Source organism: Sesamum indicum, linkage group LG10 (genome assembly GCF_026168435.1).
Source record: "Sesamum indicum cultivar Baizhima isolate 11 linkage group LG10, ASM2616843v1, whole genome shotgun sequence".
NCBI classification, from domain to species: Eukaryota; Viridiplantae; Streptophyta; class Magnoliopsida; order Lamiales; family Pedaliaceae; genus Sesamum; species Sesamum indicum.
The window spans coordinates 9,226,404-9,240,529 of record NC_142666.1 but is presented as its reverse complement, the minus strand read 5'-3'; the positions used below and the strand labels follow the sequence as shown (position 1 = coordinate 9,240,529).

General features: G+C 33.3%; 1 pseudogene; it reads right to left on the bottom strand.

Moving 5' to 3' along the window:
- Positions 1–9,806: 9,806 nt before the first annotated feature.
- On the bottom strand, positions 9,807–10,565 carry LOC105179161 (adenylate isopentenyltransferase 5, chloroplastic pseudogene; annotated as a pseudogene).
- Between the last annotated feature and the right edge of the window lie 3,561 nt (positions 10,566–14,126).

Here is a 14,126-nt window from a genome sequence, read left to right as displayed (position 1 = left end):
TTACTATATGCAATTGATTCATGTATTTGGACATTTTGTGGTCCATAATTAATATGAAAGTAATTAAGTTGCAGTATCCATCCGTTGATGATAATGATTGCATCCATTTATTTTATTTTATTTTGTTTTAGTTTTGTAATAACGCTATTGTATGCAGCAATAAATCTGTTTCCTCAATTATTTTGCATGAATTCTTCATTATATGTTACAGGAATTAATCACACAACTTATTCCTCGTTAATATTCAAGGATATAGCAATGATTAATAGGCTTTTATAGATATCCTAAACGTTAACATGCGATCACAATTTGTGTTTGTCGTCTTATATTAACATATTTGTATTATACATTTATTCATCAATCTCAAATGCAATCGCTAACAATTTGATTTAGTTTATCCCTATGCACATCAACAAGTATATACATAATCCTATTTGCGACTAGTTAAAACTTGCCGATACATTTAGTACGATGAATAAAAGACGTAATCCCTACTCAAACTAAATTAATACTCACTTCCATATGAGTATGATCAATGAAGGATGTAATCCGTACTCAAACTAAGTTAATACTAACTTCCAAATGATGCTTCTATATATGTATGAACAAAATTATTTTCTCTACTTATACCAATTAAACTAGTGTTCGATTAGTATAAATTACTAAAATTATCAAAATTATAAATTTTGTTCATACATATGTAGAAGCATCATATGGAAGTAAGTATAAATTTAGTTTGAGTACGAATTACCTCCGTCATTGATCATACTCAAATGGAAGTGAGTATTAATTTAGTTTGAGTAGTGTAGAGTGGAAGTCACCAGAAAATCCTATCCAACTATTAACAAAATTGGAGTACGAAACTCCTTAAGATTATTACAGGCCAATATACAACTTAAATGATAATAACAAATGAAAGAAATAATGAAATACTTAAATCAACAGAATAATGATTAATAGACTCAGAGTAGCCAGATCCTTTATGTCGATAAAGGAATACGGTCACAAGGCACCATTTCCACAATGAACCGACTCATGGTAACTCCACAAACCAAGAACCCGACCACAACTCCGATCACTCAAATCTCAGTATCACACGGTCACAAAGACCCCAACTCAATACTTCACAAAGAACTTCGGTGAATGGTGAAGGAGATAAACAACTTGGGGTGATGGAAGAGAAGAAAAACCTGATAGCCTTTCCTAAAATCATTAGATTGGTTTAGAAAAGTGGCCAAGGCTCCCAGAGAAGAGAAGGAAGAAAATCACAGATAGGATTTGGAGAGGAGACGAAGTAGACGGCGTAGAAAAACCAGAGAAGAGGGAAAGTGAGATTTAGGGTTACGGATGTGATATAAGTAGGTAGACAGGATGGGTTGGGTTACCGGGTCGGTTGTGGGCTGCCAAGTGGCTCAGGTAATTGGGCTGCCATGATCGGCCTTTTAATAAGTCATTAGGCTATAAATTATTACAAGTAGGGATTACATCTTTTGTTGATCGTACTAAATGTATCGGATTATAACAAGTAGGGATTACAAAGTAGGGATTATATATATTTCTTGTTGATCATGCTAATTGCACGGACATGAGTTTTAATTGGTATAAATAGGATTACATATATATTTCGTTGATCAAAGCATTGAATATTCATGCTTTCATACTAATTGTACAGCTGTGAATTTTAACTCAGTATATCCTTAGGACTACATAATTTTGTTGATCATACTAATTGTTCATATGCAGGAAGGTACATATATATTTTGTTAGTAAAAGCATCACATAATGCTTGTACCCTATTTGTACGGATATTGGTTTTAGACTGGATCAACATAATAACTTCTTTGGTAGACCACAGTAATTGCAAGTACACGATTTGTCACTTGATGATCATAATAAATATATGAAACATGAATTTTTACTTGGTATAAATAGGATCGCTCAAGACTATAGTATACTTTATTGATTCAAACATCATTAATATATTCAAATTTATAATTAAGTTAATTTGGAACAATTCTTCATCATATTAATTGTACTGACATGAGCTTTAAATTGATATGAGTAGGATTATATTTCAAAATAATTCTATAAACAAAGTTTAATTTGGTAATTAGGACTAAATATTTTGTTGATGGAAGCACCATAAATGTACTTATATGAGTTTTATTAACTTAGATAAATGTTACAAGAATTGATCACACATCTTATTCCTCGTTCATATTCAAGAATATAGCGATGATTAATACGCTTCCATAGATATCATAAATGTTAACATGCGATCACAATTCGTGTTAGTTGTCTTATACTAATATATTCATATTGCACATTTATTTATCAAGCTCAAATGCAATTGCGAATAATTTGATTTAATTTTCAACATTATTCAAGAACTCCGGATATATATGTGTACATATATCCACCTACACACCCATAGTATTTTTACTTATATTTATTGATAACACTAATTATTTTATTAATTTTAATTCTATTAATTTTATAATTTTGATACTTTTGGTCTTGTAAAAACTAATTTTCATAATTTGTGTAGGACAAAAAATGACACCCCCTCATATATTACTAGACAGAAACTGTATTTTAATACCTATACAAATAAGTAGGATTTAACATTTTAATGATCACACTAACTGCTCGAACACTAGTTTAATTGGTATAAGTAGAGATAATAAATTTTGTTTGTACATATGTAAAGCATCATATGGAAGTAAGTATTAATTTAGTTTGAGTACGGATTACATCCTTCGTTGATCATACTCATATGGAAGTGAATATTAATTTAGTTTGAGTAGGAATTACATCTTTTGTTGATCGTACTAAATGAATTGGCAAGTTTTAAATACATGCAAATAGGATTATATATATTTCATGTTTATAATTCTACACAAATGGACAAGAGTTTAAATTGGTATAAATTAGATTACATATATATTTTGCTGATCAAAGCATTGAATATTACTGCTTTCACACTAATTGTACCACCATGAATTTTAATATATCAGTAGGACTACAAAATTTTCCCGATCATACTAATTGTTCATATGCACGAAGGTACATAATTGATCATACTAATTGTTCATATGCAGTCGGTTTCGGATCAATGTTTTCTTTACAAATGAAACGAGCCACAATGTTCGTACTAGGCCCCAGCACCCATTTCTCCCTTACTTCATTGACATCTCCACCACGTCGAAGGAATATCATAGGATCGCATTTTGTGCGTATTTCATATAATATTTTGAACTATTTTGTGATCAAATGCTCATAATTAAATATTATTTTGCAGCATTATGACAAATGAAATGAAAAATAAAGAAAAGCACCAAAATGGATATTCGGACAAGACTCAAACTCAATTTTTGACAAGAATTTGGAGCTACATGGACTTCCTTTCGATGAATGAGGAGTTTAACTAGGATTATAATTTTATTTCCATAAGTCCTTTAGTTCAATTAGGAATTTACTTTTAATCCTAATAGAATTAGGTATCTAGCTATTATAAATAGGTGATGTAATTCAGTTTACGAGACAACTTTTGAACACTTCTATTTCTCTATGTTTTTATAATATTTTCTTACTTTGCTTTTCATGCGTTCTTCCATTAGCATGTCTAGCTAGTTCTCTTATTCCGGTTGAAGATTTGGTGAATGCTTAAATGCAACGAGTTGTGAGATCTAATTTATGCTTTCTATTTTTATTCATATTGGTATTTGTGTTGTTCTCTATGCTTTTACTACAAATAATCTGATTTTTGGTCAAGAATATTTGCCTAGCCAATTAAACTATTAAATCCGTAATTGTTTGTTTAGTTCAATAACTAGTGGTAACATAGCATAATTGATTATATAGAAGTTTTCGATTATGTTGTGGGGCATGCACAATCTAACTTAAATAAATCCTCGTAGGAATTTATTGGTTAGAATTGGGTCTTTCTAATTTTTCATGCTGTCGGTAAATTAAATCTTGAGGATGTTCTCAAGATTCTTTACTGATTAGGGGTTTAGTCAACGGACGTTCCTTGACTATCCACAAGGTAAGGAAAGGTGAGGCCGTTAGGTCGTACCAATGGCCATAACCAATTTATCTATCATGAATGATTGTTATCTTTGCATTTATGATCGACCGTGGAATTAAGCATGATCCTATCTTTAACTAGAATACTTTTCTCTTATATTTATCTCTTCTAATTTTATTAATATTTTAGTTTAATTTAGTTTTTAATTTTATTCTTCTTCATAATCATAAACCCCCCCCCCAAGTATTTTTATTTTTATTTTTTAAAAGAATTAATTTAAAACCAATCTCTCTGGATTCAACCCTACTCACACTTCTATGAAAGTGTTCGTAGAAATTATTTTTTCTTCAATTGACACCCATCAAATTTTGGCGCCATTGCCTGGGATTGGTGTTATTAAATTAATTTTTTTTTCTTGTTACTTGGTTTTATGCTGCGTTCTTCTCGTATAGGTAAACTTGAATTTGACCCCGAGATCGAGAAGAAGGCTCATAGACTCCAAAAAGAAACAAAGCAACACAAGGAAGAGGCCTCTACTTCTTCCAAACCAGCAGCAAATTCTAAGTTAGACGTGCGCGCGTCTAGCTACTCTCAGTATGAAATCATGGCTCAAAATTTGGAATGAACGATCAAAAAGATGACTTGTCTTGAATTAAATCAACAACCACTCTACATTGAATAATCTAATTTAAATGTTGATTGTGAACTTGAATCGGGTCTCATCCACTTAGTTCGCTCTTTTCGCGGCCTTGCAGGTGAAGACCCGCACAAGCACCTTAAAGAATTCCATGTGGTGTGTTCCGGCATGAGACCTCAAGGAGTCACCGAAGAACAAGTCAAGCTAAGAGCCTTTCCATTCTGATTGGGCGATGAAGCAAAAGATTGGCTCTACTCCTTACCTTCAGGATCTATTGTTAGTTCGCACGAGCTCGATAAACAATTTCTTGAGAACTACTTCCCCGCTTCAAGGACTACAAAACTCCGGAAGGAAATAAGTGGAATACACCAATTCTCCGGTGAAAGTTTCTGAGTATTAGGGGAGATTCAAGCAATTGGTGGAGTCCCGACCATCTTCTAATTCAATATTTTTATGAAGGGTTGTCTGAGGCAAATAGAAGCTTGGTGGATGCAGCTAGTGGAGGTGCTTTCTATGACAAAACTCCTACCGAAGCACGCAAACTAATCACAACCATGCCGGCTAATAATCAAAAATTCAGTAGTAGAAATGACAACCCCCCACGAAGGGTAAACGAGGTAAGTACTTCTATTAATGAACGGTTAGATAAACTTACTTTTCTTGTTGAAAAGCTTATAGGGGGAAGTATTCAACAAGTCAAGACTTGTGGGATATGTACATCTTTGGGACATTGTACCGACGGTTGTCCTACACTTCACGAAAAATCAACCAAACATGCTGACGTCGTCGATGGATTTTTTGAGCAACAACAAAGGAGATATGACCCATTTTCCAATACCTATAACAATGGTTGGAGAGATTACCCAAATTTGAGGTATGACAATCAACCTCAAAACTTTCAAAGGGTTCCACACCAACCACCACCACTACCAACACCTCCCAATAATGGTATGCCCCTGAAAGATATCGTGAAAACACTCGCCTTGAGCACCAAACAATTCCAACAAGAAACCCGCTTGAGCATACAAAATTTGAAATCTCAAATGAGCGAACTGGCCTCCTCTGTCAGCCGCTTGGAATCTCAAGGTAAGTTTCGCTCCCAAACTATTATTAAGCCTAAACAAAACTTTAGTGCTATTACCTTGTGCAGTGGGAAAGAGCTACAACTCGAAAATAACACTAGGCGTGGGCATGCACAGCATGACAAAATAGAGGATGACCTCAAAATTCTTCCAAAACAAGCTGAAAAATCCAACTAAGTCAGCAAGGAAAGTCCCAAGGTGTTCGTGCCCAAACTTCCCATCCCGGAGAGATTCGCCAAGTCCAAAGAGGAGGAAGAGGAAAAATAGATTCTTGAAACTTTACTCAAAGTTGAGGTAAATATTTCCCTACTCAATGCAATTAAACAAATACCTCGCTATGCAAAATTTTCAAAGAATTGTGCACCAGAATCCAAATTGAGAGATAATGAAAGGGTAAGTATGGGAGAAAATGTATCTGTCATTCTTCAAAGAAACTACCTCCTAAATGCAATGATCCAGGTACATTTTCTATCCCTTGCAAAATTGGAAAGATTGGAATAGAAAAAGTAATGTCTGATTTGGGTGCTTCTATCAATATTATGCATCTTACCGATTATGAATCTTTGAATGTTGGCCCATTAAAAGAAATGAGGGTCGTTCTTCAACTTGCTTATCATTCCGTAGTTTACCCCGAAAGAGTTCTTGAGGATGTACTTGTACAAGCTGATGAATTGGTGTTTCCTGCTGATTTTTATGTGCTTGACATGAGGGGTGATACTTCTCCCAATTCTACATTCATCTTTTTAGGAAGACCAATCCTTATAACCTCAAAAACAAAAATTGATGTTGATGTCGGAATTCTCTCTATGGAATTTGATAATGAGGTTATGAGTTTTAGAATTTGTGGTGCCATGAAATATTCTAATGATGTGCATTCTATTTTTTTCATTGATTTTTATTCATCCTTCGGTGCAAAAAAATGCTATGTTCGATGCTGGAGGAGCATTTAAGACAACAATTACCAAATGCCTCACCTCGAGTCCAAGAACTTACATGAACAAAGTCTTTCATGACAAAATAAGTTCAAGGAAGAAGTCATCCATGGACCGTCAAGTCCTCCTAAATCCACACCATCACTGGGTGCATTACATAGAAGAAGTGGATTTAGAGTGTCTAACTCATTTAAGTTGAGGCACAACAACATCTAGCCAAAGACGTTAAGAAAGACGCTTCTCGGGAGGCAACTCATGTCCTTCTCTTTTTCTCAATTTTTTTTCCCTCTAACTTCTTGTGAATGTTGTGATACCACTACAATCAATTTTTGCAGGTCAAGGTGAACATGCATCAACCCTACAGTTAGGCGTGCCCACACGTAATTCGGGCAACTAATTCATCAAGATGTATGAGCATCCATAAGGGACTCTCCCTCTCATTCAAAATCTCACAATTCTTGAGCTGCCGCAGTTCCATCACTTACCCACAAATCACTAAAGGACGTTCTCTTTCTCCTTTCTTTTATTTTATCGTTCTAGATATGCATGCTTACCACATTGGGGACAATGTGGAATTAAATGGGGGGAGGGTGTTTTGATGATTGTTTTGATAGAGAAATGAGTCTTGGTGGATTAATTGTTTTGATTGATTCTTGCTACCCCTTCCATATATTTTTTTCTTGTCCTCATGTTAGCATTATGATCAAAGACCAGGCTAATCAAGTAATAATTTGGTAATGTGTGATAAGGGTGTGCATCTAATGACTCTTGACAACTTACGGTTAAGAACTTGTTTTGCAAATGGTGATTTGAATTGAAAATTAAATGTGGAAAATTGGTGGACATAACCTACCTAGAGAGGAATTTTTAGCCTATACACTCATGAAAATCTACAATTTTTGTTATCTTGAGAGACAATGCTTCATGATTTTGTCTTCCTAGAACTTGCTTTGGACCATATCGAGACTACATCTCTATGCATACACTTCAAAATGATAAAGGCACTAGGATAAAAACTCCTTTAGCTTAAAAGACCACCCACATGCAATTCTCCTTAGTAAGCCCATTTGAGCCTTATAAGCCTTAATTTCTTGTTATGAAATCCCAAGTATAAACAAACTCTACCGTCTCTTTATTACCCTTATTTGGCCCTTCTAAGGATTAGTAGAGTGTCAAGAAAACAAAAATGTATTCTATGTATGTGTTTTGACGATAAATGTGGGGATATTTCAATTTTTGTAAAGGAGATTTATGAGCTAACTTGTCACGTGACAACCTTGTTCTATGCCTTAATAGACAAAGAAAGAGAAAACAAAAAAGAATACCTTCAAAAGGAAAAGGAAAAATAACAAAATCGAGGAAGGCAAAGAAAAAAAATACTCTTTCTCTTAAAAAAGACATAGCTCAAGTCGAGGAAGGTGGGACATGAAGTTAGAGTATAAGATAGATCAATTTTTGAGAAGCTTGGATTCTTATATCTATTACTTGGTGCTCTAATTTAGTTTCTTGGATTTCCACCTCATTTTTCCTTATTCTTCCTACCCCTAAACCAATGCCCCATTACAACCAAACTATAAGAACTCTTGATTCAAATGTGTGTATATTTAAAAGTGGTGGAGATTTTGGTGTATAATCAAGCCTATGGTGAATCATTTTCATAGCAAGCATTTGAGCGAAACACTCAACCAAAAATACTTGAGAGATTGGGAGACATGAGAGCACAGTCCACTTGTTTTTCATGCTTAGTTTTGATGAAAATCATCTTGTGAAAACTTGTTTGAAGCTTGTTGAGTTGTCTTTTATCATATCGTGTACCATTCTTTGAACACTTAACTAGATTCTTGATTGGGTACTTTCGTCTGTGATCCATAAACTTTGGAATTAAATTCTTGAACCTATTTTATCTCTACTTCTTTGCATCGAGGACGAGCAAAGGGTTAAGTGGGGAGATACTTGATATGATCTCATTTTATGCTTATTTCATGTCATATTTTGACCTATTTTGTGGCCAAATGCTCCTATTAAATTTTACTTTGTAGCATTAGGACAAATGAAATGGAAAATAAAGAAAAGCACCAAATTGAAAATTCGGACAAGACTCAAACTCAATTTTTGACAAGAATTTGGAGATGCATGGACTTCCTTTCGATGAATGAGGAGTTTAACTAGGATTATAATTTTATTTTCATATGTCCTTTAGTTCAATAAGGAACCTACTTTTAATCCTAATAGAATTAGGTATCTAGCTATTATAAATAGGCGATCTAATTTAGTTTAAGAGACCACTTTTGAACTCTTCTATATCTATACATTTTTATAATATTTTCTTACTTTGCTTTTCATGCGTTCTTCCATTAGCATGGCTAGCTAGTTTTCTTATTCTGATTGAAGATTTGGTGAATGCTTAAATCTAATGACTTGTGAGATCTAATTTATACTTTCTACTTTTATTCATATTGGAATTTGTGTTGTTCTCTGTGCTTTTATTACAAATAATCTGATTTATTGTCAAGAATATTTGCCTAGCCAATTGAACTTGCAAATCTATAATTGTTTGTTTAGTTCAGTAACTAGTGGTAACATAACATAATTGATTAGGTAGAAGTTTTCGTTTATGTTGTGGGGCATTCACATTCTAACTTACATAAATCCTCGTAGAAATTTATTGGTTAACATTGGGCCTTTCTAGTTCTTCATGTTGTCGATAAATTAAATTTTGAGAACGTTCCCAAGGTTGTGTACTGATTAGGGATTTAGTCAATGGACATTCCTTAACTATCCACAAGGTAAGGAAAGGTGAGGCCGCTAGGTCGTACCAATGGCCATAACCAATTTATCTATCTTGAATGATTGTTATCTTTACATCTATGATCGACCGTAGAATTAAGCATGATCCTGTCTTTTACTGGAATACTTTTCTCTTATATTTATCACTTCTAATTTTATTAACTTTTTAGTTTAATTTAGTTTTTATTTTATTCTTTTTCACATTCTTTAACCCCCCCAATTATTTTTATTTTTATGTTTTGAAGGAATTAATTTAAAACCATTCCCTGTGGATTCGATCCTATTCAAACTTCTACAAAAGTGTTCTTAGGAATTATTTTTGGTGGAATCGACACCCATCATAATATCTCTGTGGCGTTCAACCGATGGATTTGCCACCCGAGTTCCTCCCTCATCTTCAAAATCTTTTCAACTTGCCGGCAAGCTAATTGGGAAGTGTTCATCTTAATTTCATCAATAGCTGCCTTAAGAACCTTAGCGCTAGTTTCACCATCGACAAAACCCTCACTCCTGAAGAACTCATCCATCTCAGGGACCCCAATGGCACGCCTAATCCCATACTCATAGTCACGAATTTTTGGGACAAAAAATGCCTTACCCTCCTCCATCAACCCGCTATCCACCATCTGATCAACCTTTTTCGACATGTACGAATGCAAGACTGGGATCGCCATGTCCATCCAGAGAAAGCAATACTCGTACTTGGAGGGAAATTAAGTGTTGCCATTGACAAGTGCCTATATGAAGGAATTGGACCCTCCAGCAATGATTGGCAATCGATTCTTTTGTACGATGGCATCAACAGCCAACAATGCATGATGCACAAAATCATGTACAGTGAAATCCATCTCGGGTTCAATGATTCCGAGCAAATGGTGCGGCACGCCGCGGCATTCCTCATTACTCACCTTATTGGTTACTATGTCTAGGCCCTTGTAGACCTAAATTTTGTCCGAGTTGATGACCTCTACCCCGAAACGGGTGGCCAGGTCTATCGCTAGGCGGGATTTGCCTGTGCCAGTGGCACCTAATACCACCACCACCTAATCCTTCCCTTGGTGCTTGTTCATCATGCCCCCAATTGAAAAGTTCGTCATGCTGGATTATGCTGGCTTCCAGGAGGAGATCGACATTCTAATTTGTAATTAGTTTTACTTTTTTTAACAGCTGTCAATTTCATCACACAGATTATAAAAAGAAAAAGGCCACATGTTAGAATTTTCTCAAACAAAACATGTACCAAATACAATCTACTATTTTAGAATATCTATCTATCACAGAGAGACAAGCCCTTTTCAATTCTTGGATTAATTTTCTTCTTCAAAAGGACTTTTTTGAAGAAAAACTTCAAACATTTGTGGGCTCTGGAGAGAATCACGAACAAGTTTCATTAATTGGAAAGAAATTACCTAGACAATTGTTCAAAATATGAAGAAACATAGGAGGTGTAGTGCGGTATTTATACATACATACTTACGCACAATGTGGAACAAATCAAGCCATGCATAGTAATAACTTCACCCCTAACCTATCCACTTACGATAGAACAATTCAAATAAATCATGAGCAAGGCTCTGTCCAAAATACTGTATTTTTTACTGTATTTGCAAATTAGGAAAAGAATCATTAATTATTGCGAAGTTGTCGTCAAAACATAATACAAATACTAATCATAATTAAAATGTTAAAATCTACACCGTGTAGGTACCATAAGAGATGCAATAAATCCATCGATAATTTTTTTTGTACAAAATTTATTCTTGCGATGTATAATGAGTAATTTTACTATATCAAATGAGAAAAAAATTATGAGAAATTAAAAGATAATGACAAAGTACTTAGTGATTATCCATATCTTACGTAGGATTTGCTTTTGAATAAAATCAAGTGACTTTAAATATTCTCATTAATTCGTCAACCTACTATATATGAAAAAGCATATATTATAATGAAAAAATCTATATTAATTGAACGTTAATAAATCTGGTCTACGGATTTTATCCCTTCTTTAGATTTACTGATATTTAATTAGAGCAAATTCTGAATGTTAATTACACTGTTCTTGTAATTGTTACTATATGCAATTGATCCATGTATTTGGTTGTGGTCCATGATTAATATGAAAGTAATTAAGTTGCATCATCGATATGTTGATGATGCTGATTGCATCCATTTATTTTATTTCATTTAATTTTAGTTTTGTAAAAACGCTATTGTATGCAACAATAAATCAGCTTCCTAAAATTAGTTTATAATAAATCAGTTTCCTGAACTTATTCCTCGTTAATATTGAAGAATATAGCAATGATTAATAGGCGCTTTTATAGATATCATAAACGTTAATATGCGATCACAATTCGTGTTAGTCGGCTTATATTAATATATTCGCATTATTCATTTTATTCATCAATCTCAAATACAATCGCGAACAATTTGATTTAATTTATCCCTATGCGTGCATCAACAAGAAATATACTTAATCCTATTTGCGACTAGTTAAAACTTTCCGATACATTTAGTATTATCAACAAAAGATGTAATCCCTACTCAAACTAAATTAATACTCACTTCCATAAGTATTAATTTAGTTTGAGTACAGATTACATCCTTCGTTGATGTATGAAATAAATTTATAAGTATTAATTTAGTTTGAGTACAGATCACATCCTTCGTTGATCATACTCATATGGAAGTGAGTATTAATTTAGTTTGAGTAGTGTAGAGTGGAAATCACCAGAAAATCCTATCCAACTATTAACAAAATTGGAGTACGAAACTCCTTAAGATTATTACAGGCCAATATACAACATAAATGATAATAACAAAAAAAACAAATAATGAAATAATTAAATCAACAATATAGTGATTAATAGCCAGATCCTTTATCTCAATAAAGGAATACGGTCACAAGGCAACGTTTCCATAATGAACCGACTCACGGTAACTCCACAAACCAAGAACCCGACCACAACTCTGATCACTCGGATCTCAGTATCACACAGTAAAAAAGAACTTAATTCATGTTTTAGCCGAAGGAGATAAACAACTTAATTCATGTTTTAGCCAAAAGGGAGAATCCCCTATTTAAAGGGGTGAAAACTGTGGTAGAGAAGGAAAATGTTGGTGGCTTTCCCAACACCATTAGATTGATTTAGGAAAGTGGCCATGGGTCCCGAAGAAGAGAAGGAAGAAAATCACAGAGAGGATTTGAAGAGGAGAGGAAGTAGATGGTGTAGAAAAAACAGTGAAGAGGGAAAGTCAGATTTAGGGTTACGGATGTGATATAACTACGTAGTTAGGATAGGGTTGCCAAGGTCAGTCTTTTAATAAGTCATTGGGCTACAAATTTTAACAAGTAGTGATTACATCTTTTGTTGATCGTACTAAATGTACCGACAAGTTTTACTTAGTTGCAAATAGGATTATATATATTTCTTGTCGATCATGCTAATCGCATGGACAAGAGTTTTAAATGGAATAAATAGGATTACATATATATTTCATTGATCAAAGCATTGAATATTTATGCTTTAAAACAAATTGTACCGCCATGAATTTTAACTCAGTATATCAGTAGAACTACATAATTTTGTTGATCATTCTAATTGTTCATATGCAGGAAGGTACATATATATTTTGTTAGTAAAAGCATCATATAATGCTTGTACCGTAATTGTACGGACATTGGTTTTAGACTGGATCAACATAATAACTTCTTTGGTAGACCACAGTAATTGCAAGTACACGGTTTTTCACTTCATGATCATAATAAATACACGGAATATGAATTTTTACTGGGTATAAATAGGATCGCACAGGACTATGTTTCACTTTATTGATACAAACATCCTTAATATATTCACATTTATAATTAAGATAATTCAGAACTATTCTTGATCAAATTAATCATACTGATATGAGCTTTAAATTGATATGAGTAAGATTACAATTCAAAATAATTCTATGAACAAAGTTTATTTTGGTAACTAGGACTAAATATTTCGTTGATGGAAGCACCATAAATGTACGTATATGACTTTTATTAACTTAGATAAATGTTACAAGAATTAATCACACATCTTATTCCTCGTTCATATTCAAGAATGTAATGATGATTAATATGCTTCTATAGATCTCATAAATGTTAACATGCGATCATAATTCGTGTTAGTCGTCTTATACTAATATATTCGTATTACACATTTATTCATCAACCTCAAATGCAATCCCGAATAATTTGATTTAATTTTCAACTTTATTCAAGAACTCCGGATATATATGTGTTCATATATATCCACCTACACAACCCTAGTATTTTTAGTTATATTTTATTGATAACACTAATTATTTTAGTAATTTTAATTCTATTAATTTTATAATTTTGATAATTTTAGTCTTGTGAAAACTAATTTTCATAATTTGTGTAGGACAAAAAATGACACCACCTCATAAATTACAAGACAGAAACTGTATTTTTATACCTATACAAATAAGTAGGATTTAAAATTTTAATGATCACACTAACTGCTCGAATAATAGTTTAGTTGGTATAAGTAGGGATAATAAATTTTGTCCATACATATGTAGAAGCATCATATTGAAGTACTAATTTAGTTTCAGTTCGGATTACAACCTTTGTTGATCATACTCATATGGAA